The following is a 25,064-nucleotide window of genomic DNA, read 5'->3' as shown; positions in this document are numbered from 1 at the left end:
TGATTCCAGCATTGGTTACAAACTGAACAATAATATTAATAGTTGTGAAAAAAATGTGTTTATCAAGAATACTATTCCAATTTGAGACTCAACTAATATTGATTCAAAATTCTTCAGAATTGAACATAACTTTGGTTAGAAGAGTATACCCACTGGAAACAAGAAAACAAAGCAAAATATAAATTAAGATATTTTAGAAAAGAGTGTTGTCTAATATCATTATTAAACATTTTTAAGAAAGAGTACTTAATTGTTTTTTTAGATGATTTACCCTAATACAAACTAATATTTAAATAGAGCCATAAAATGCCTATTAATGTTTAAAGCTTTTTATTCTTTTTGGTTTTCCTAATGTTATTCACTTTGTTCACATTGGTTGTGAATAAGGAATCATTTTAAAGAAATACTGCCTTAGTCTTTCATGCTAAACCATCACAATTCATTATTACAAATTAGGGTTCGATATAATTCTTATCCTAAGTTAATTAGAAGACGACATTGCGCTGCACCAGATAATGTGACCAAACAGTAGGTTAGCAGCTGTGTGTGTTCAAGTGTGACAAGGTCAGTTCCTTAGCTCTGTCTCCCAGGTCATGCCCCGCACCCTTGGCAGGATTTGACAGTCACAGCTCACAGCCTCCACCTGCTGTGGAAAGAAAGCCTCCAAATTAAATAAATTATATCAATTCCTATTCATGTGAATTCATGGATGGTGATAAAAAAAAGACTTATACGTTCATAATGCTCCAGCAAACAAGATTATGGAAAATAAAAATTGAGGAATGTCAAACAGTCATTATTTGCAAAGATTTGGTTGATATTAATTAACACTTTCACATGATTGCAAACTTGCAATCATCACATCTTGTGAGTGAAATATTGCATGTCGAATTAAGCTTCTTGCTTTAGTCTTTGTTGCATGTGTTAATTTGTGCAAGTCACCAGTCAAAACTGATGATAAATTGACTAGTAATATTATTCAGCACAATATATCTCTATGCCATTCCTTTTGTTTTCTGTTTTCTAATATCATTAATACTAATGTGACCTAAATGATATATTTATGCAGTATTTTACTATTAGTGCAAAAAAGTAATGTACCTTTCAAAATGATTATAGTCATCTTGGAGTTGCATTCTTTTCATTTCTAATCTTTATAGTGCCTAGATATTGGGTCTATTGCAAAGATATAAGATCGCATTTTTGTTGTCCCTGCACTGTGCTTGGCTTGACTAGCAGTTAACATTAAAGGATAGCATATTGCAATCAGCTTGGCTGAAATGTGGTTTGTGTAAGTCTGATGAAGATGCATAGAATTATGTAAAAACACAAAGATGTGACCTCAGGCTTTTGAATCATACTACCTTCCCTATTTTATAAATGTGTTTACTAAAATGTGTAGATTACAATTCAATATTTTCATAAAGAAACAATTTTACTTGCCTGAGTCTTCTCGATGACACAAGTTTAAAGTTACTCTTGTGATCCATGACCTTGGGATTTTCAATCTCCTCAATTGCACAGTTAAACTTTCCTTTTTACGTACTTTACACGTAGCTTCTGGCTGAGGTGCAGAAGTCCATTGATAAATACTACCATGCTGAATATACAGGGAGGTTTTAGAGTTAACAAAAACAATGCTATAACAACCTGCCTTCAGGGATAAAGAGTCAAACTTTTGTCAAATCAAAGCACTCTATTTCCCTGTAATATCAATGGAAAAGCTTATGTCAATGTAGTTTCATCCTTGTTAAGAACGAACATGAGTTCTGAAGCCTTTCCTTGTGTGGGTATGCCAAGGCATCTCATATTTTTAAACTATTTTTCATTTAATTTTAGCAGGGAGTATGACATGACTGAAATATGTTTATGATACTCCGGATATTCATGTGAATTGGCTTTTGCCTCTCCCCCGGACAATCCCTAAGGAGAGATTTAAATAAAATGGAGCCACAAATATTAATGTTATAATTGATCAAAGAACTACTAAAAACTTTAAAAACCTGCATGCGTGGACTACCATGTCATTATTGAGATTTGTTATTACCAGTAATGGACATTTATCTTGTAAAGCTTAGTTCAATAATCTGCTTTCATAAGTTGCTGTTCCCTCCAGTGATGCTATCTCGTTAGATTCTTTGGGATCTTCTTTCTGAAATGTATTCCTAATTTGGTTACCTACTCTACCTCAAGCCATATGCCAAAGGCATGCAAGTCTCCACATACTCTTAAAACAAAAGTATTGTGACACGTAATACACTATTGATCCTTTGTCCTGTCCATACCCACTAACTCCAACCGTCCTTTCTTCTCTAAGACCCTTGAACATGTCATTGTCATCCAGCTCTGAGCCCACCTCTCTCTTCACTCCCTGTTTATATCCCTTTGTTCTGATTTCCAATATGCCCACAGCACTAATACTGCCCTGGTTAAAGTCACCAATTACATCCTTGTGGCAATGTACATTATCCTTCATTTTGATTCTTGATCTCTCCATTGCATTAGAAAAAGCTGACCACTACACCTACCTCCACCATCTCTCCTCTGTGGTCCACCTCTGTGGGATTGCAATTGCATGATGCTCGTATCTATCCCAACATAGCCCAGCACATCTTCTGCAATGTATTCTCCTGTTCTCCATACAGGCAGCTCAGGAGTGCCCCATGGTTCCATTCTTGTCTAGATGATACCACTTGACAACATAATCCATAAGCATAGGGTCAGTTTCCATATTTATACTAATGGCACCTGACTCTACAGCGCTCAGAGGACAGGATCGGAGGTGGGCCAGCTGTTAAATTTGAAATGATTGACAGCGGATTGGGTCCTCTCTGTCAACCCGCTTTCATGCTACTTTACCAGGTGTCAGGTCTGTCAATGCTGAACAGACCCAACATGCAGCAGTGAGGGAGGCAATTGAGGTGTGTAATACCTTGTTAAAAGGCTATTAAACACGTTTGAGATCAACTTACTATTTTTCCAGGTTTTCTACCAGATTTCTACAAGGAGTGTTAAATATTAGACGAGATAAACATAGTGAGAGAGGAGATATTATGGGGCTTAGAAGCTTTGAAAGTGGATAAATCCCCAGGCCCAGATGAAATGTATCCCAGGCTGTTAAGAGAAGCAAGAGAGGAAATAGCAGAGGCTCTGACCATCATTTTCCAATCCTCTCTGGCTACAGGTGTGGTGCCAGAGGACTGGAGGACTGCTAAGGTTGTACCTTTGTTTAAAAAAGGAGAAATGGATAGGCCAGTCAGCCTAACCTCGGTGGTGGGAAAATTATTGGAAAAAAATCCTGAGCGACAGTATATATCTTCATTTGGAAAGGCATGGATTAATCAAGGGCAAGGACAGTCAGCATGGATTTGTTAAGAGAAGTTCGTGTCTGACTAACTTGATTGAATTTTCCGAGAAGATAACCAGGAGGGTCGATGAGGGCAGAGCGTATGATGTAGTGTATATGGATTTTAGTAAAGCTTTTCATAAGATCCCACATGGCAGACTGGTGATGAAAGTAAAAGCCCATGGGATCCAGGACAAAGTGGCAAATTGGCTCCAAAACTGGCTCAGAGGCAGGAAGCAAAGGGTTAAGGTTGATGGGTGTTTTTGTGACTGGAAGGCTGTATCCAGTGCTGGGTACCTTGCTTTTTGTGGTATATATCAATCACTTGGACTTGAATGTTGGGGGTATGATTAAGAAGTTTGCAGATGACGCTAAAATAGGCTGTGCGGTTGATAATGAGGAAGAAAGCTGCGGATTGCAGGAAGATATCAATGTACTGCTCAGGTGGACAGAACAGTGGCAAATGGAATTCAATCTAGATAAGTGTGAGGTAATGCATTTAGGGAGGTCTAACAAGGCAACGGAATAAACATTAAATGGTATGACACTTAAAAGTGTAGAGGAACAAAGGGACCTTGGAGTGCAGGTTCACAGATCTCTGAAGTTAGCAGGCCAAGTAGATAAGATGGTTAAGAAGGCATATAAGAACATAAGAACAAGAAATAGGAACAGGAGTAGGCCATACAGCCCCTCGATTCTGCTCCACCATTGAAAAAGATCATGGCTGATTTGATCATGGACTCAGCTCCACTTCCCTGCCCGCTCCCCATAACCCCTTATCCTCTTATCGTTGAAGAAACTGTCTATTTCTGTCTTAAATTTATGGAATACTTGACTTTATTAATTGAGGCATGGAATACAGGAGCAAGCATGTTATGCATGAACTATATAAAACACTGGTTAGGCCGCAACTGGAGTACTGTTTGCAGTTCTGGTCACCACATAACAGGAAATATGTGATTGCAATGGAAAGGGTGCAGAGGAGATTTAAAAGTATGTTGCCTGGACTGGAGAATTTTGGCTATGTGAAAAGATTGGAGATGCTGGGTCTGTTTTCTTTGGAACAGAGGAGGCAGAGGGGAGGCCTGATTGGGATGTATAAAGTTATGAGGGGCCTCGGTAGAGTGGATAGGAAGGACCTGTTTCCTTTGGCAGAGGTGTCAACAACCAGGGGACATAGATTTAAAGTAATTGGGGGTAGGTTTAGAGGAAATATGAGGGGAAATTTCTTCACCCAGAGGGTGGTGGGGGTCTGGAACTCACTGCCTGAAAGGGTGGTAGAGGTAGAAACCCTCACCACATTTAAAAAGTACTTGGATTGGCACTTAAAGTGCCGTAACCTACGGACCAAGAGCTGGAAAGTGGGATTAGACTGGATAGCTCTTGGTCGGCTGATGCGGACATGATGGGCCGAAATGGCCTCCTTCTATGCTGTAAATTGATATGATTCTATGATTGCCACTGCTCGGGGCTCACTATCAGGTGAGAATGTCAGGAGTTGTGACAACATGAATTCATTTCTTTACCTGACAGCTGCAAGTGTGCTATAAAAGTTTCCATCTCACAGCTGTTCACTTTCCAAGATCAAAAACTCTTGCTTACTGCATTTGGAAGGCAAATTGACCTTTATGCAGGTTGCAGGTCTTTGGAGCAATCTCTCTCTCCAGTGCCACCATATTGGAACAATCGCTCTCACCATTGACAGATAACAACTGTCATCTCAAGTTTACCTGCCATCTATTACATTAGCATCAGTGCCCTTGAAGCTATCTCACCTTGGTCCTCAGAATCCCACCACGATCAGCCCAGCAGCAGTGGACACACCAGCAGCGCCAACAACAACACCAACCTTCTCCACACAGGACACAAGGCATCAACACCCTATCACATTACTGCCCAGGACGCCAGGGATGGCCTCACCATGGCCAGATTTACTTCATTTGATGCTGTACGCTCTGGCTGCCACATAATGCACCATGTTGGCACCACCCGACAACCACACCATAAATCATCCCTACAATGCCCAAGCGATTCCTTTCACATTCATCACCATTGTAGGGGATACCCTTATGTCTCACCATTCACGGCAACTCACGAAGCCACTTCCAAAGGTGCACACAAATCTGTCCAAGAAGGCAAGGTGATGAAAATAAAGATTTCAATGTTTGACACCACATTAACAGAAACTTTAAATGAACATTAGCAAAAACACCCAAGTGCCTACCCTTGTGTGTTGTTAGTTGGTATCCTTGCACTAGGATGAGGGTGAGTATGAGGGGTAGCTAGTAAGATGGGGAAGTGACAATGTAGAGAGAGAGGGATGGGTGGAAGTGCAAGGTGTGATGGTGTTAATAAGGATGTGTAGGAGTAGTTTAGGGAAGGCAGAGTGATGGGGATGTGATGAGTGGCACAGCAGGTTTCATTATCCACTGAGATCATTGAAAGGTTTGCGCCACCGCAGCCTGGTCCTCCTGACGACATCCCTGCTTATGCCCTCCTGTGCAATGTGTAACCAGTATCCTGGGGAGGTCTCTTCTGCCCATTGGAAGGGAAGGGAATCTCCCAGCGTGCTCTAACTCACTCCATAAGCATATGGAGGGCGTCATGGGAGAGTCTGGATGCAGCCGTGCACTTCTGTGCAATGCTTCTAAGTGTTTGCAGCAGCTCAATGTTGTTGAACACTGACAGCACATCTGGCAAAATCAATGTAGCTATTGTCCCTTAAGGAAATCGGCTGATGACGCATCATCAAATGACATCATCAGACTCACTTCTTTTAAATTGGCCGGGAACCTAGCTGGGCGGGCTTAACAAGCCCAATCATCTTAAAATCACTTCAGTAGAGCAGGGTGGAGGCAGCATTGGGTTCAGACCCCATTATCGGCCCCAGGCAAACTGAACCCACCTCGCTTGGCAAAATCAAAGCGTACATCTCCATCACCACTTTGGCTCCACAACCCCAACTGTGCTATCTGTCTGCTTGTCATGGATAAAAAGAAAGAAAGAAAAAGAAAGACTTACATTTATCAAAATGCTTGTAGAAACAACATGAAAATTGACCACAATCTTTGTTTCATTTTCAGGAATTTTAAGAAGAATTATAAAGAAAGAAGGGCTTGGATTTATATGGCGGCTTTCATAACCACTGGATATCTCAAAGTGCTTTGCAGCCAATGAAGTACTTTTGGAGTGTAGTCACTGTTGTAATGTTGGAAATGCGGCAGCCAATTTGCGCACAAGCAAGCTCCCACAAACAGCAATGTGATAATGACCAAATAGGTTTTTTTTTGATGTTGGTTGAGGGATAAATATTGGCCAGGACACGGGGACGATTCCCCTGCTTTTCTTCAAAATAATGCCATGGGATCTTTTATGTCCACCTGAGAGTTTAATGTCTCATCCGAAAGTCGGCACCTCCAACAGTGCAGCACTCCACTGGAGTATCAGTCTAGATTTATGTGCTCAAGTCCTTGGAGTGGGATAAGCAAGAAATTTCTCAATTTAACAATGGAAAAACTATATCCATTTTGTTTTGCTCCTTCCAAATATGTCAGCATTCATCTTCTTCCTTTGCATTCAACTCCCCCCTTTCCACCTTCGATAGGAGGGGCTTCATCCATATTATCTCTATGCTCTGTATCTGTTTCTAAACCCCTCCGTCTTGATACCTCCCTCCCCTTCTTCAAAAGACACCTCATATCTACCTCTGACCATGCCTTTCATCACTTCCCTTAACTATCTCCCACAACCGCTCAGTATAGGTATTTGCCTTTGTGAAATTATTTGGTATACTTTACTACATTAAAAATGCTTTCATGATTGATATTGTTGGCTTGAAGCACTGCGGGCTTCCCTACAGCATCAGGTGTAGAGTCAGGCCCAGTTCACTTCAGCTAGCATCTGTTAGCATCTGTTTTCAATGGTCCCCCAACAGATTGTGCTTCTTATCCTTGGGTATGTATCACTTCAGCAGTTAAGGGATCAAAAGTTGGATCACATTCTTCCCTCCCCTGTAAGGAGCTTGCTTCTCATTCAGTCATTATGTGCTAAAAACTGGCAAGCTATGGTAGAGAAAGTAAATCCTTTGTGGACTTAAGTTGTATTTCTATATCAAAATAAATCAGTGTTTAAAGTACTAAAATGATACCAGTTTGAGAACATCCTGTTCATTATATAATAATTATGCCCAGCTCTGCTCTATTTTTTGTGAATATTTCTTATAGGCTGTCCCTTACCAACTCTTACTTTTTGTCTTACTGTGTTATAGTTCACTCTCTATATCTATCAATCTCATTTTTTATTTCTTCCCAACTTTACCACTTTGTGCTCGTGTCCTCCAGTACTGATTTCTCTAAGAGTGAAGATATTCTTTTGTTGGCACAAAAATGGAAAGGAACCCAAATACAAAGATAGGTGGGAAAGCAAATTGTGTGGAGGACGCAAAGAATCTGCAAAGGGATATAGGTTGGTTAAGTGAGTGGGTAAACATTTGGCAGATGGAGTATAATGTGGGAAAATGCGAGGTTATCTACTTTGGTAGGAAAAATAAAAAAGCAAATTATTATTTAAATGGGGACAGATCACAAAATGCTGAGGTACAGAAGGATCTGGGGGTCCTTGCACATGAAACACAAAAGCTTAATATGCAGGTACAGCAAGTAATTAGGAAAGCAAATGGAATGTTGGCCTTTATTGCAAGGGGGATGGAATATAAAAGCAGGGAAGTCCTGCTACAACTATACAGGGTATTGGTGAGACCACACCTGGAGTATTGCATACAGTTTTGGCCTCCTGATTTAAGGAGGGATATACTTGCATTGGAGACAGTTCAGAGAAGATTCACGAGGTTGAGTACTGAGATGATGGGATTGTCATACGAAGAAAGATTGAGCAGGTTGGGTTGATACTCATTGGAGTTTAGAAGACTGAGAGGTGATCTTATTGAAAGGTATAAGATTCTGAGAGGGCTTGACAGGGTAGATGCAGAGAGGATGTTTCCTCTCATTGGGGAATCTCGAACAAGGCGGCATAGTTTCAGAATAAGGGGTTGCCTATTTAAAATGGAAATTAAGAAGAATTTATTCTCTCAGGGGGTCGTGAATCTTTGGAATTCTCTACCATAGAGAGCTGTGGAGGCTTGGTCTATGAATATATTTAAGTGGAGATAGACAGCTTTTTGAAAGATGAGGGAGTCAAGGGTTATGGAGAGAGGGCAGAGAAGTGGAATTGAGGCAAAAATCAGATCCGCCATGATCTTATTAAATGGTGGAGCAGGCTCGAGGGGCCAAATGGCCTACTCCTGCTCCCATTTCTTATGTTTTATGTTCTTCAAACTGTTAATACCTTTGTGCCTTTAGCAAACCTTATGGTGCTTATGTTGACAAAGGACAACTAGGAAGTTGCATTTTCAGTGAAAATTATGCAATTATTGATTTTAGTTGCACTATAGCAGAAGCTGTATATTATCAGCTTTGGACATAGTTGAAAACTGTTATCAACTATCCGTTAAGTTCTCTTTTTTAATTTGTGTCCTGCAAATTATTAAATGCAATATTTTATCATGCAGGGTCAACTATAGCCAACATAAGCAGGGAAAGGACAATAACATGTGTGCAGATGGGATTTAGCAGGACTTAGTGGAAGAGGGTGAGCAGGAGCACATTAGGGCTGCCATAGATATCAGATGGCAATAAGTAACTGCCACTATGACACTCATTGCAATTACAGGCCAATGCACAATTAGCAAATAATAACTGAAGAACAGTGCAACCAGAGGCTCAGGTTTAGAAGACAATCTCAAACATGGGATGGTGCTCTCAGTGGTCATAAAGGTGACCACAAATTTCAATATTTGGCCTAGAAATTCGGGGGTTTAGCGCTACCCGTTATCGCCAGATTCGGGGAAAAAATGGCAGCTGCCATTTTTCCACTGCTGCCGGTGGGTCCCACGACAGCCACCACTTTAGGATGGCCAGCACGCAGTCGATGTCAGCACATAGCTGCAGATTGTGATATCAGTGAGTGTGAAATGCTCATTTGACACCTGATCTGCGAGTTTCGACTTTGCTGCTCCACTTAGTGGCATTCCTTAAGTGCGTCGAGCTGCGCAAGCATTGAAAAGCAGGAAGGAGGCTAGAGCAGTGGTATTTAAAGGGATCATCAGCAACAACTTGCACCTGACATGTTTCTGTAGTTTGACGAGCTTTGGGCAACTTTCTGCAACTCCAGCAGCTTTATTACCTTCTTTCAAGGTTCTAAGGAACAGAGAGTGTTGTTGCAAGTGAAGAATGCCTTTATTCTTATTTAAAGACTTCTGCTCATAACACATGCTCACAGTCGTGAGGGCTGCACTGGCAGTCCCGCTCATGCTCGACTATCTTTGGGTGATGGAGCGGAAGCAGCAAAGAAGATGAGAAGATGCATGCAGATGGAGGAGGAGGAGGGCCAGGAAGGCTTTCAACAGGAGGCTTTACCCATCTAGCATCTTCCGAGAGCACTTCTCTTATATCCATTTAAGTGAGGAGTAGTGTATTAGGTGGCTATGTTTAGTGTACAAAATTAAAGCACATGGTATTGGGGGTAATGTATTGACATGGATAGAGAACTGGTTGGCAGACAGGAAGCAAAGAGGAGGAATAAACAGGTCCTTTTCAGAATGGCAGGCAGTGACTAGTGGGGTACCGCAAGGTTCAGTGCTGGGACCCCAGCTATTTACAATATACATGAATGATTTAGATGAAGGAATTGAATGTAATATCTCCAAGATTGCAGATGACAGTGTGAGCTGTGAGGAGGATGCTAAGAGGCTGCAGGGTGACTTGGACAGATTAGGTGAGTAAGCAAATGCATGGCAGATGCAGTGTAATATAGAAAAATGTGAGGTTATTCACTTTGGTGGCAAAAACAGGAAGGCAGAATATTATCTGAATGGTGACAGATTAGGAAAAGGGGAGGTGCAATGAGACCTGGGTGTCATGGTACATCAGTCATTGAAAGTTAGCATGCAGGTTCAGCAGGCGGTGAAGAATGCAAATGGCAGAAGGCAAATGGCATATATATGTGATATATTCACAGAGCACAAGCACACATAGCTTCCAACATGGCAGGCAGCTCTCTCTCGGAAGCCTCCGGAATCTGCTTGGTTCTGTTTATTGTTAACTCTGCAGTTGCAGTACACAATACGTCCAAATCCACAGTGTGGAGCTACAAACATTACAAGCTTACAGACATTACACTTCTCCCTCCTTAATGAAGAAGTTATTATAACAAACATCATACATAACTTTCATGTTTATACATAACACAGGATATAAACTTATTTTTTTTCCATATTTACAAATTTAACTTTACCACTTGTTTTCTGTTTCTGCTCTCGAACAGAACCTTCCAAACCTGGTGTCGATTTCACACTCATTCGAGGCTCATGCTAAGGAACGTTTTCCTCCACGGAATTTCCTTGATTTTCATTTGAACTCACTCTAACTTCAGGCTCTTTGTTTTCTTGATTCAGACTCAGACTTTCATTCTGATTCTCTCCTGGATTTGTTTCCAGTACATTTGATTTAGGATTTGCTACTGGTGTATCAAAACTATCTGATGAGTCAGACATAATTGAATCATTCCTACCTTCAACTCCTTCCATGTCTGTAGGTAAAATATGATCAATATGAACAAACCTAACCTGTCCATTATCAAACATCTTTACCAAATATGTGCGAGGACCACATATCTTCACCACTCTTCCTAGTAACCACTTTAACCATTTATGGTGATGGTTCTTCACTCTCACCTTCTGGTTTAATTTCACACTTCTCTCTTTTACTCTATCTTTATCATGATTCTCTTTCTGTCTCAATTGTGTCTCTTCTACGGACTGTGCCAAATTTTGTTTTAATAACGAGAATCTGGTTCGTGGCTGTCGTTTGAGAAACAACTCTGCTGGTGTTCTACCAATAGTTGTATGAGGAGTATTTCGATATGTAATAAAAAAATTAGCCAATTTGTGATCCAATGACAACTGTCGTTTCCTTGGATTTGGATCTAACATTTGTTTTATGAGGGCACGTTTTACAATTTATACATTGTGCTCTGCTGCACCATTTGAAGCAGGATGGTATGGTGGAACCTTGGTATGTTTCACACCATTTTTGCTCGTGAATTGTGCAAATTCTTCTGAACGAAATTGTGTTCCATTATCCAAAACAATTTCTTCAGGGAGGCCAAATGAAGAAAATAATTTTCACAAAATATCCAATGTTTTACATTTTCCACGTTGGAAACACCTCAACCCACTTCGAATGGCTATTAATTACAATGAACAATTGTTGTCCTTCCAACTCAGCAAAATCAATATGTAGCCTTTGCCACACCCTGGGAGGCCATTTCCATGGCTGTAATGGTACTGGTGGTGGTTGCTTGCTTACCGATTGACATGTCATACACTGACTCACGATGTACTTTATATCTTTATCAAGACTTGGCCACCATAAATAATTGCGTGCAAAACTCTTGGTCAAGCACATTCCCAGGTGCTGGTCATAGAGGTCTCCGAATAATTTGGGCCTGAATTTATTTGGTATAACCACTCTTGCACCCCACATGATACAATCTTTATCGACTGATAATTCATTCCTACGAATGAAGAATGGATGTGTATCTTTGACTGTTACGTGGTTTGGCCATCCATTTGCAATATACTCATACACCTTTGACATCACTGGGTCACGTTTGGTTGCTCTACCAATCTCTTCAGCTGTGACTGGCAGTTCATCAATGTATGAAAAATAAAACACTTCTTCCCTATCGGGTGTAACTTGTGATAGGGAAGGCAATCTAGACATTGCATCAGTATTACTGTGATCAGCTGATCGTCTGTATTCAATATCATATGAATATGCTGACAAAATCAAAGCCCATCTCTGCATTCGGGCTGCAGCTAATGTTGGAACTGGGGACTTTGGATGGAGGATTGCTGTTAGGGGCTTATGGTCGGTAACAATGGTAAACTTACGACCATACAAGTATTTGTGAAACTTCTTGACCCCAAAAATTAATGCCAAAGCTTCCCTTTCAAGTTGCGCATAATTACTCTCACCGGCACTGAGAGTGCGTGAAGCAAAAGCAATTGGTCTCTCCTCCCCACTACATGATACATGAAAGATCACTGTCCCAACTCCATACAGAGAGGCATCACATGCTAGCTTAATCTCCTTAGATATGTCTTAGTGAACTAACATGGTGCACTCTACCAATTTGCTTTTACACTCCTTGAATGTTGTGTCGCATTCTTTTGACCACTTCCAATGGACCTGTTTTTTTAAAAGTTCATTCAGTGGATGTAATACTGTAGCCAAATTTGGTAGGAACTTCCCATAATAGTTCAAAAGACCCAAGGATGAACGAAGTTCAGTGACATTCCTGGAAGTCGGTGCATTTCGAATTGCATCCAATTTTTCCATAGTTGGATGTAAACCATCTTTGTCTACTCTGTACCCTAAGTACTCCACTGAGTTTTTAAATAACTCACACTTATGAGCAGACACTCATACTCTGTGCTCCTCTAGCCGTTTGAGGACTTCATTCAATATGTTACTATGAATTTGCCTATTTGGTGCTGAAATTAGTATGTCATCCAAATAACATACTACCCCTTCAATACCTTGCAAAATCTGGTTCATCACCCCTTGGAATATGGCAGGGATGGAAGACACCCCAAACGGTAGCCTATTAAATTGATATAGGCCTAGATGAGTATTTATAGTCAAACATGACTTGGACTCCTCATCTAGTTCAAGCTGTAAGTAGACATTCGTAAGATCCAGTTTTGAGAAGATCTGACCACCTGTCAGTGTTGTGAACAAAACTTCTATATTCGGCAATGTATTGGGGACATTACCCTCTAGAACCTGGTTTACGGTTACTTTCTAATCACCACACAATCTTATCTCACTGTCGGACTTAGGTACAACAACAATGGGTGTCGCCCAATTACATCGATCTATCATACAAATAATGTTCTCAGTCTCTAGTCTTTTGAGTTCTTGTTCAACTTTTTCCTTGAGTACATATGGTATGGAACGTGGCTTGTAGTAAACCTATCTAGCGTCCTTCTGTACCCTGACACTCGCCTTGAAGCCTTGGATCGGACTGTCCGTTTTGCAGAACGCCTTTGAATACTTCTTGATAACCTCATCCGTTGATGAAAATCTTGCTTCCACACAGAAAATCTTACTCCAATCCAGCTTCAGTGAGCTCAACCAATTTCTTCCTAGAAAGGCAGACTTGTCTCCTTTCACTACTATTCGAGGCAAGTTTTGAAATTGATCTTTATATTTCACCGGTACGGTGATACGACCTACCCCAGGAATTTTCTCTCCCGAGTAGCCTCGCAGCTCTGTCTTAGATTTCTCCAGTTGAAAATCACGCAATCTGTCGCGATATAGTGACTTCGGTACTACACTCACGGATGCACCCATGTCAATTTCGATTGGTATCTTGAATCCCGCAACATCTATGTGGATTTTGATGCTTTCCGAATCGCTGTCCGTTAACCTCGTGCTCCTGATGACGTGTAACTCTAATATCTCCTTGTCCTGTTGTTGTTTTTCCATGCTATGTATTCTCTTAGGATTTCTGCTCATAGCTTTGAACGCTGGACTCGTAGCTTTAAAAGCTGGTTTGCCTTTCAGTCGGCATGCCTTCGCAAGATGCCCAGTCTTCCTGCAGAAGAAACACTCTGCCTTCACGTATGGACAACTTTGAGCAATGTGTTGTCCCAGGCACCTATAGCACGACTTCGATGCTCTTTTAGAATTTCCAGTTTCTGAGACTTTGGGCCCCCACCATCTTTTACCTTGAATCTACAGGTGATTTACCTCGGTTGACTGATGACCGTAATTATTATTTAATTCTCAGGAATATTGTTTGGCCATGCCCATAGACCTCGCTGTCTGACAAGCAATCTCAAAAGTCAAGTCATCTGTCATCAATAACTTCCTTCTGATCACATCATTTTTCACCCCACAAACAAAACAATCCCGTAATGCTCGGTTTTGAAAGTTTCCAAAATTACAGTGCATCGATAGCTTTTTTAATGCTACAATCTAATCACTGATACAATCATCAGCCTTTTGATTCTGAATCCTGAAACGATAGCTTTCAGCAATTTCTAACGGTTTGTGGTTATAGTGCTGCTCCAGCTTCATTAAGACATATCAAGAAAGTCTGGATCAACTGGGCTTGTATTCACTTGAGTTCATAAGAATGAGAGGGGATCTCATAGAAACGTTTAAAATTCTGATGGGTTTAGACAGGTTAGATGCAGGAAGAATGTTCCCAATGTTGGAGAAGTCCAGAACCAGGGGTCACAGTCTAAGGATAAGGGGTAAGCCATTTTGGACCGAGATGAGGAGAAACTTCTTCACCCAGAGAGTGGTGAACCTGTGGAATTCTCTACCACAGAAAGTTGTTGAGGCCAATTCACTAAATATATTCAAAAAGGAGTTAGATGTAGTCCTTACTACTAGGGGGATCGAAGGATATGGCAAGAGAGCAGGAATATGGTACTGAAGTTGCATGTTCAGCCATGAACTCATTGAATGGCGGTGCAGGCTCGAAGGGCTGAATGGCCTACTCCTGCACCTATTTTCTATGTTTCTATGTTTCTACAATCTCTTTAAGCGTTGTGTCCTTTGGCTCATCAGGCACAAGCAGATTTACAAAGGTTTCGTACAATGCCGGACCCGCCTCCGATAAGAAGATCGCTTTCTTACGTTCTAACACAGCCCAATTCTGGACTGCATTGTCTGGAACTTCAATTATGTTATTTGCAGTGAAATACATTTCTAGCCGATCCACATATGCTTTAAAACGTTCCCGGTCATGTCTATATTCCCCCAAATGTCCGATTACACCTGCCATTTTAATCCCTAGATGTTCACACCGTGTGCTGTATTTTACCTCGGATTTTTGTAGCTTTTTCCAAAGACAGAAACTTCCAAAGTCTCTCTGTTGGCTGGCTGAATCCTTCACTAACAAAATATAAGCTTTAAATCATCCGAAAAATCCCATCTCATCGGCCAAATGTGATTATTCACAGAGCACAAGCACACACAGCTTCCAACATGGCAGGCTGCTCTTTCGGAAGCATCCGGAATCTGCCTGGTTCTGTTTATTATTCACTCTGCAGTTGCAGTACACAATACGTCCACATCCACAGTGTGGCGCTATAAACATTACAAGCTTACAGACATTACAGCCTTCATAGCGAGAGGATTTGAGTATAGGAGTAGGGAGGTCTTATTGCAGTTGTACAGGGCCTTGGTGAAGCCACACCTTGAATATTGTGTACAGTTTTGGTCTCCTAATCTGAGGAAGGACATTCTTGCTATTGAGGGAGTGCAGCGAAGGTTCACCAGACTGATTCCCGGGATGGCAGGACTGACATATGAAGAAAGATTGGATCCATCAGGCTTATATTCACTGGAACTTAGAAGAATGAGAGGAGATCTCATAGAAACATATAAAATTCTGATGGAATTGAACAGGTTAGATGCAGGACGAATGTTCACGATGTTGGGGAAGTCTAGAACCAGGGGTCACAGTCAAAGGAAAATGGGTAAGCCATTTAGGACTGAGATGAGGAGACACTTTTTCACTCAGAGAATTGTGAACCTGTAGAATTCTCTACCACAGAAAGTTGTTGAGGCCAGTTCGTTAGATATATTCTAAATGGAGTTAGATGTGGCCCTTACGGATAAAGGGATCAAGGGGTATGGAGAGAAAGCAGGAATGGAATACTGAAGTTGCATGATCAGCCATGATTATATTAAATGGTGGTGCAGGCTCGAAGGGCTGAATGGCCTACTCCTGCACCTATTTTCTATGTTTCTATGTTTCTATGTTTCTATGTTTCACCAAGCAGATGGTCACAGAATTCTGTCATGTCTTGCAAACAGACCTGCAGCCTGAGAACAGGGAGAACACGGCTTTCCCATTGACACTCAAGATCACCGTGACCCTCAATTTCTTCACCATTTGATCCTTCCAGTCTACAGCAGGAGACATAGCTAGCAGCTCCAAGTTTACCTTCCATCACTGCATCCGAATGGTCGCTGAGGCTCTCTAGACCAGGAGAAGGAACTATGTTTTCTTCTCTCTCAGCAGAGAGAAGTAGGTTGAGCGCGCATATGGCTTTGCCAGGCTAGCGGGCCTCCCCATGGTGGAGGGTGCCATCGACTGCATCCACGTGGCTTTGCGGGTGCAGCATAACAATCCCGAGATCTTCTGTAACCGTAAAGGGTATCGCTCACTTAATGTGCAGTTGGTGTACGACCACGCCCAGTGTTTCCTGATGGTCAATGCCCGCTATCCTGGCAGCAGCCATGTTGCCTTCATCCTGCGTCAGTCCAGTGTGCCAGCAATCTTCCAGCCACCACATAAAACTTGAGGGTGGCTGCTTGGAGATAAGGGTTATCTGCTCTGCACCTGGCTCATAACTCCCCTCCACAATGTGGCAGGAGCTCTCCAGTACTCAATGGAGTGGGTGTCCCATTTCGTGGTGTTATGCTGCATGCTTCACAACTTAGTTATCATGAGGGCACAACCTTTGCCACCAGGGATTGCCAGACCACCTCAGAAGGAGGACGAGGAGAGGAGGAAAATGAAGAGGATGATAAGTAAGAGGAAGAGGATGAGGAGGAAGGGACGAGGAAGGCAGCCAATCCCTCTTTCGCACAGGCTGTCCATGATCGGCTCATCAGACTCCGATTCCAATGAATGAAACACTAGACCCCCATTGCTCACCACATCCACATCATACCTCCCTCTGTCATGGAATATTGCAGCGTATTCTGGGGCACAAAGCTGAAATGAGAGCCAGTACAAAAGATTCCAAACAAAATTAATTAATCTATCCAAAACCAATTTACACATATGATATGAATGAATCTACCTTGTGCAATAGCTTAGTGCCTGTCGTGTTGGTGCTCTTTCCTGATCTAGCTTCTACGACATGGTACCCCAGTGGCTGCAGCATGGCTGGTGGAAGGCTGCAGAGTTTCCATGGGTAAGACTTCAGATGGCCTTGTAGGACGACCTCAAGCAGCTCTGGCCCAGCTGTAAACTGCCCCACCTTGGCATGGGCGGTAGCAGTTTGGGCTGGTTGACTGACAGGCAGCATCACATGCAATGGCGGAGTGGCAGTGGTGGGAACTAGTATACTGTCATTCTGAGAGAGGACAACGGGGTTCTGCTCCACTGACCCACTGCCACTTCCCCGAGGTGGCATCTTACCATTCCTAGCAATCTGCTGGAGCACAGATTGCTGGCCTGCTACAAGACCGTGGAAGCCCTGGTAGACAGTGGGAAACCCAGCCATGATGGCAACAGTCTGAGCATGGGTGGCATAAAGCTGAGACTTCATGAGAGCGGGTCTGCGCTTCTGCTGCAGCATCACGATGTTAGGTTGTTTCCGCCTATGTAATGGCAGCCGTGACATCGCCCATCACACACACCATTATATCTGGGTCGACATGGTCTCTTCGGGAGTTTTCCATCATTTCCAGCCTGGAAGTCCTGGGCTCCAAGCTCTGTGCAAAGCCCCATGCAACGTTAGAGCCGGACTCCACCATGCTCCTTGACATTGCCAAGAGGCTCTCTGCTCGACTTTCTATTGCACACATCAATTTGGTGTGCACCCCCATCACCCTTCTGCTGAAGGCCACCTCATCAAGGGCCTCATCTGCGTCCTGTGCAGCAGAACTCATGTGCGAACTCGCCCTTCGGGGAGCTGGCCCCCGAGCTACTCTTTCCCCATGGCCTTGCAGCTCACTCCTGCCCGATGCCTCACCCTGTGCTGATCCCGCTACTATACTAACCTTTAAAGTACGTGCAGTGCCAGTTTCTGAGCTGGTGTCTGCAAGTGACAGATGCAGCGATGCTGTGTCTTCTTCCTCTTCTTCTCCCCCTTGCTTTCCTGCATCGATCTGAAACAGACTGGTCTGTGCTTATCTTGATTAGCTGAAAGCAGAAAGGCATAAGAGTCAGGTTATGGTGAGTGGAGGGTGGGGAAAGCAAAATATGCATGCATACAGCATCAGCAGCTTGAAAGTGAGAAGAGATTATAGGATATGGGGAAGAAGGATTAGGAATGAGCATACCGATGTTGTTCCCAAGGGCTTCAATCTCTCCGGCTGCCACCAGATTCATGATCTGTCACCCAGTGATCTCCAGTACTCACTCCTCCAGTTGGCTGAGGTCCTGGATGGCAGCTATCCTCCTGCCTGTCTGCCACTGCTCCCTCTTGTTATGCGCGATCTTGCCTGTAAGAGAAAGGGAAGAGTGTGAGTGAGTGTGGTGCAATGTGTTTGGGTATTGTGCCTGCCATAGTTGAATAGCTGTCAGTGAGTGCATGGTGTGAGATGTGGGGGTGAGTGTTGCAGCAGTGGTAAGGTTATTAGGGTGAAGTAAAGCTATGATTGTGAGGTCTGAGTGGTGATAGGTAAATATTGTTGGTAGTTGAATGCTGGGTGTGCGTATGTGATCAGTATGTGAGGTTTGTGGTGCAGATGGTGGAATATGGCATTTGCTGAAGCCTTCACTCACCTTGACCTGCCGTGTGAGGTTATTAAACTTCATGTGGCACTGGATCGCCCACCTGGGGACCACAATGCTGACCATCACATAGGCAGCTATCTCCTGCTAGATCCTTCGCGATGTATGGGGCGAGAGCTTCCTGCCAGTCTGCAGGAAGAGGACAGTTCGTCTCTTCTCCATGGCCAACACCAGTGTCTCAAGAGCTGCGTCTGAGAATCTTTGGGCTCTCTCCCTGTGCTGAGGCTCAGCCATCTACTTCCACTGACGGCTGCTTCAACTGACGGCTGCTTCCAGGTGAAATTGGAACAGGATTGACAAAGTGGTGCTGCAGCATCAATGCAACCCCCTCTTTAAGTACTTAGTCCAACTGCTGAGTGGTAAGCCAATGAACAGTGGTTTTAGAACTGAGATCAAGACTATAATCATGTTAATGACAACTGAACACAAATTTTGCATGCAAACTAGACCATTTTGACCTAGCGCAGCCTAACCTCATTGGGCCTTATTTGGAAGAGTAGTGAAAATATGTGGCCCTCGCACATATTTGGTCAAGATGTTAGATCATGGAAAGGTTAAGTTTGTTCACATTGATCATATTTAACCTACAGATGTGGAAGGAGTTGAAAGTTGGAATGATTCAATTATTTCTGATGAGTCAGTAGCAGATCCTATATCAGATGTACTAGAAACAAATCCAAGAGAAAGTCAGAATTTAAGTCTGAGTCTGAGTCAGGCAGACAAACAGTCTGAGGTTGTAGAGAGTCCAAATGTAGATCAAGGGCTGCCCTTAGAGAAAACCTCTCTTCAGGCTCAGCCTAGAATGAGTCTCAGTCCTAAAACAAGATTGGAAAGTTCTGTTCAAGAAAGAAGGCATCCTCTTTGAAACAGAAAAACAGTAGTTAAGTTTGAATTGTAAATATGGAGAAAGTAAGTCCATGGGCTAGATTTTACGCTTTTGTGCACATCGGCCAACAATGGGCATCATTTCCGGCGTGGGCGGTAAAAATGGGTTTTCAGATCGCCGGCTTCTTACCCATTCTCAAAGCACCTAGTCTCCATTTTTGATATTGGGCGTTACCACGAGCGATATGAAATGGGCGGTAGCGTTAAATCTCTCTGACCTTCTGCCGTAAAGTGTCGCCATCCTTAGCAACAGCATGGCAACGCTCGATTCCTGCGATTCAGGAGGTCAAGGGTCATCATGACACGCGCAGAAGAGAAGACAGAGAGAGAGGGAGCTGAGAGTGACTGAAAGCGTGTGTGTGCTTGTTTGACTGTTGTGGGAGGCACGAGGGAGATTCACCATCAGCAAAAAGCCTGTTAAGCACCAAGAACATAGGTGGCACCGAGTTTTTGACCAACAAATAAGATATAACATGGAAAGGATGGTGGAGGCCCTGGAGCTGGTAGCCAGGAACACAGGTGGCAGAGGGCTCCCAGTGGTCTCGGAGCGCGGCACTGCACCCCAAGGTGCCGCACCAACATTGCCAACCACACATGAGAGCCAGGAGCAACTTCTTGCTACTGGCTCAGAGCACTTTCCCACCTCGGGACTGTCCTCTCCCGTATCCGTCCAAGCAGCGGTTTGGCCGTCATCCGCACCCCGCCCCGCCCCGAATGAAGCATATTCTAAGGAGCTCCTCAGCCAGGCGGCTTGGAGTCAGGAGGGGAAGGGGAATGGGTAGAGGTGCGGCGGAGAAGCTGGAGGGGGGGAAAGGGTTGTTTTTTTACAGAAATACATATGATTTCAAACAAATGTTCGGTTTAAATGTTTTTTATTTAACAAAATCTTGTTGTGCATTGGCTCAGATAGCTGCTCTGTTACACGCTGGTGATTCCTTAACATCAAAAGTTATCATTACATTTAACTTGAATCAACTTAAACTTTAATTGTCACCAAAGTGATGCCCACCATTGATGTATGACCTGCACACCCAGCAGTGTGTCAGGCTTGTAAATAACACCAATGTTCTTTCAGGCAAAGTGCCCATTGATGAGCTCCTGATGTAAGACTCTTGCAGCTATCATGCCACCACAGGCCCTTTCATGTGGTCTACAGGGGGGCGGAGGTATGGCTTCAGTGTCAGCCTGATTGTCTGGGCTGATGTCAGCGTCCGCCTCCTCGTCCTCTTTTTCCTTTCTGTGGTGAAGTGGACTGTCAGACTCTTCAGTCAATTCTTGTCCCCTACTGATAGCCCAGTTGTGCAGCATGGAGCACACCACCATGAATTGAGCTATCAGCTCAGGGTGGTATTGGAGGTCGCCTCCTGAGTAGTCCAGGCATCTAAAGCGGCAATGATTTTCTCCACGATATTGCAATTGGCTCTGTGGCTCTCGTTTTATCGCCTCTCGGCTTCGGTGTGGGGGTCATCAGCCAGGTGGCGAGGCCATATCCTTTGTCACCAAGCATCCAGCATGGACATTGTGGCTGATTGTTAAACAAGTCAGATATAGTGCTCTCACGCAGGATGTGAGCATCATGGATGCTGCCCGGAAATTTAGCGTTCACTGCCATTATAATTTGCTAGTGGTTGACAACGAGTTAGACATTCAGGGAGTGGAATCCCTTGTGGTTCCTGAAAACCTCTGCATCCTGAAAAGGTGCCCGCATCGCGATGTATGTACAGTCTATTGCTCCCTGCACCTTGGGGAAGTTTGCAATTCTGGGGAATCCTAGAGCCCTCTCACTTTGTGCCTCCCTGGTCATAGGGAAGCTGATCAAGTCCCTCCTGCATGTGTACAGGGCTTCAGTGACCTATCTAATGCAGCAATGTGTGGCATGCTGAGACAGACCGCAAATGTCGCCAGCTGAGACCTGAAAAGAACCCGAGGTGTAGAACGACAGTGCCGCGGTGACTTTGACCTTGATGGACAGTGCAGTACTGATGGTGCTGGCAGGCTGAAGATCTCTCCTTATCAGCTGGCATACCTCAGTGATAACCTCTTTGTGGAAGCGCAGTCTCCGAAGGCAGGTGGTGTCGGGCAAGTCGAGGTAAGAATGCTTCTCCTTGTACTTGCGGGGGTGGAGGTGTAACATCTGGTCCTCCTCATCAGTCTGGCACGTCTTACATTGGGCACATAATGCTGTGAAGCATACCTTCGGTCGTCTCGAGTCTGCAGCATGTAATTGATCATCAAGAGAGGGTAAGAAAGGATAGGCCCCATTGCAATAGCTCTCTGTTTTCCACCGATAGGTCATAAAGAATGAATGTCCCGACAAAGACGCCTATTAAATTCCAATCGGTCACAGTATGGTGAAGATGTTTGTACAGGTGTTCACATCAACTCCAAAGACCTCCAGAGTACATCCGAACTCCCCCGAGGTTGAAGCACAGCAGCCTTTTAAAGGATGCAACATGAGCTGTAGAATATGGTGTCCATAACGCTGTGAACGTTTTTTTGGGCGTGCGATATTGTGAGCGATATGCATGCGAGGTGGTGAAAGTAACGCTGGGCGATCTCATGGCTTAGTTCTGGCAAATGTGATCTTTACGACAAAAAAAAGTGGGCATTCGGTATTATTGAATCTCGGCGTTAATTCCGTGCGGAAACTAACGCTGGGCGATATTATGAGTGCTGATTTCGCCCATTCTGATGATTCCGCCCAAAAAAAGTGGGCGGACGGTATTATTTTTTCCCAGCGTTAAGCACATGAGGAAAGTAACGCTCGGCGATAAGTTTCTGAAAAATGCCCATCAGTTTCCATTTTGTGGCTAAATGGGCGATATATGAGCATTATATATAAATATAGTCCCATATCTTTTGCTGTGTATACCATGCAACTTATGTATGATGATAATTTTGTTATGATTATTTCTTCATTAAGGAGGGAGAATTTTAATAGAGCTCCCCCTAGTGGACTACTGCTCCACCTTGTAGACTACTGATGTAAATAATAAAAGGGACATGTGGCAAAGTCTGATGATGATAGTTTCTGTGTTAAGAGCCATCTTGTAGAGTGTGTTTGTTAGTGATGTCGTAAGGATATATCACACTTAACACTGCCCATTTTGTAGCCATATCCAATTCATAGGCCTTTATGTCTTTAGCTCCTTTCACATTACCACAGGAATTTGGTGAGTGGGATAATTTAAATGAACCAACCGCACCACTGCCACAGCCCTACCTTCTGGAATTGGAGGCAGGAACACAGATTCATGAGAGGTTACAGCTGCAAGTGTGGTCACCTTCTCTTTGCTTTTGGGGAACAATAGTCAGAAGGTAAAAGGCCTGAAGATCCAGTGGGTCCTGAATAACAAAAGGGAAACTTTACTTATAGTACCCTCTTCACCTTGCTGCCTGGCCTTTTTATACCTTCCGATTCTGAGGCCATTCCAGGCACAAATATCAACATCATCTTCTTGTTTGTACTGAGAGGAGCCTATTATCAGCAAGGGCAGACATCGACCATGAGGTTCAACAGCGCCGCGAGTGTGCCACTGCAGCCTTCGGCTGCCTGAGGAAGAGAGTTTTCGAAGACCAGGTCCTCAAATCTGGCACCAAGCTCATGGTCTACAGGGCTGCAGTGATACCTACCCTCCTGTATGGCTCAGAGACGTGGACCATATACAATAGATACCTCAAATCGCTGAAGAAATACCACCAATGATGTCTCTGCAAGATCCTGCAAATCCCCTGGGAGGACAGACGCGCCAACGTCATTGTTCTCGATTGGGCCAACATCCCCAGCATCGAAGCACTGACCACACTCGACCAGCTCCGTTGGCCAGGTCACATTGTTCGCATGCCTGATGCAAGACTCCCAAAGCAAGCACTCGACTCGGAACTGCTACATAGCAAGCAAGCCCCAGGTGGGCAGAGGAAACATTTCAAGGACAACCTCAAAGCCTCCTTCATAAAATGCAGCATCCCCACCGACACCTGGAAGTCCCTGGCCAAAGACTGCTCTAAGTGGAGGAAGAGCATCCAGGAGGGCGCTGAGCACCTCGAGTCTCGTCGCCGAGAGCATCCAGAAAATAAGCGCAGGCAGCGGAAGGAGCGTGCGGCAAACCAGACACCCAACCCACCCTTTCCTTCACCTCTGACAGAGACTGTAATTCCCGTATTGGACTGTTCAGTCACCTGAGAACTCACTTTTAGAGTGGAAGCAGGTCTTCCTCGATTTCGAGGGACTGCCTATGATGATGTACTGAGAGAAACTTGGGAATTTTGGATTTCTGGGGCTGGGTACCTGCGCGGGGAATTTGCTCCAGGCTTCTCCCAATCGATGGCAGATGGTTGTGAGTCACCCCATTTCTGTGTGTATCTGGGGTTTCTGCCGTAGTTACAGCAGCCAATTGGGAGAAACCCCAAGGAAATTCCTGGTGCTGATGAAGTCTCCACCCACTTCATCTCCAAACCAGCTGGAAAATTGGCATTCCCAAGTGCTACAGAGAGCAATATCGGGGCAAATATTTAAAAAGTTGATGGGATTAAATATAGAAACATCACCAAGCCTAGGTGGTATGCATTTCAGAACACTGATGGGGGGTTGGGAAGAAAATACTGAAGTCAGTAATCATAATTTTCCAAAAATCGCTGGAGAATTTGCATTTATATGGTGTCTTTTACGACTACCGGATGTCCCAAAGCACTTTACAGCCAATGAAGTACTTTTGAAGTATAGTCATTGTTGTAAGCAAGGAAATTATATGTTGATTAATTTTATCTCATTTGTGGGTGAACTTCTTGAATTCATAATTTAGAATAAAGTTAGAAATGTATGGACTGACAAGGAACAGTCAATATGGATTTATAAAGAACAGGTCACACCTGGCTAATTTAAGTTAACTGGGAACCAGGCACAGTAGCACAGTGATAATGTCACTGGACTAGTAATCCAGAGGCCTGGAATAATGAGTTCAAATCCCACCATGGTAGCTGGGGAATTTAAAATTCAGTTAATTAAATGAATCTGGAAAGGGGAAACTATCGGATTGTTGTTAAAAACCAATCTGGTTCACTAATGTCATTTAGGGAAGGAAATCTGCTGTCCTTACCTGGTCAATATGTGACTGCAGACACATAGCAATGTGGTTGACTCTTAACTGCCCTCTGAAATGGCCTAGCAAGCCATTCAGTTGTACACAACGGTTACGAATAAGAATAAAACCGGACGGATCAT

The sequence above is a fragment of the Pristiophorus japonicus genome, chromosome 10 (assembly GCF_044704955.1).
Source record: "Pristiophorus japonicus isolate sPriJap1 chromosome 10, sPriJap1.hap1, whole genome shotgun sequence".
In the NCBI taxonomy this organism is placed as follows: domain Eukaryota; kingdom Metazoa; phylum Chordata; class Chondrichthyes; family Pristiophoridae; genus Pristiophorus; species Pristiophorus japonicus.
The sequence above is the reverse complement of the archived record's forward strand: the minus strand, read 5'-3'. Positions refer to the sequence as shown.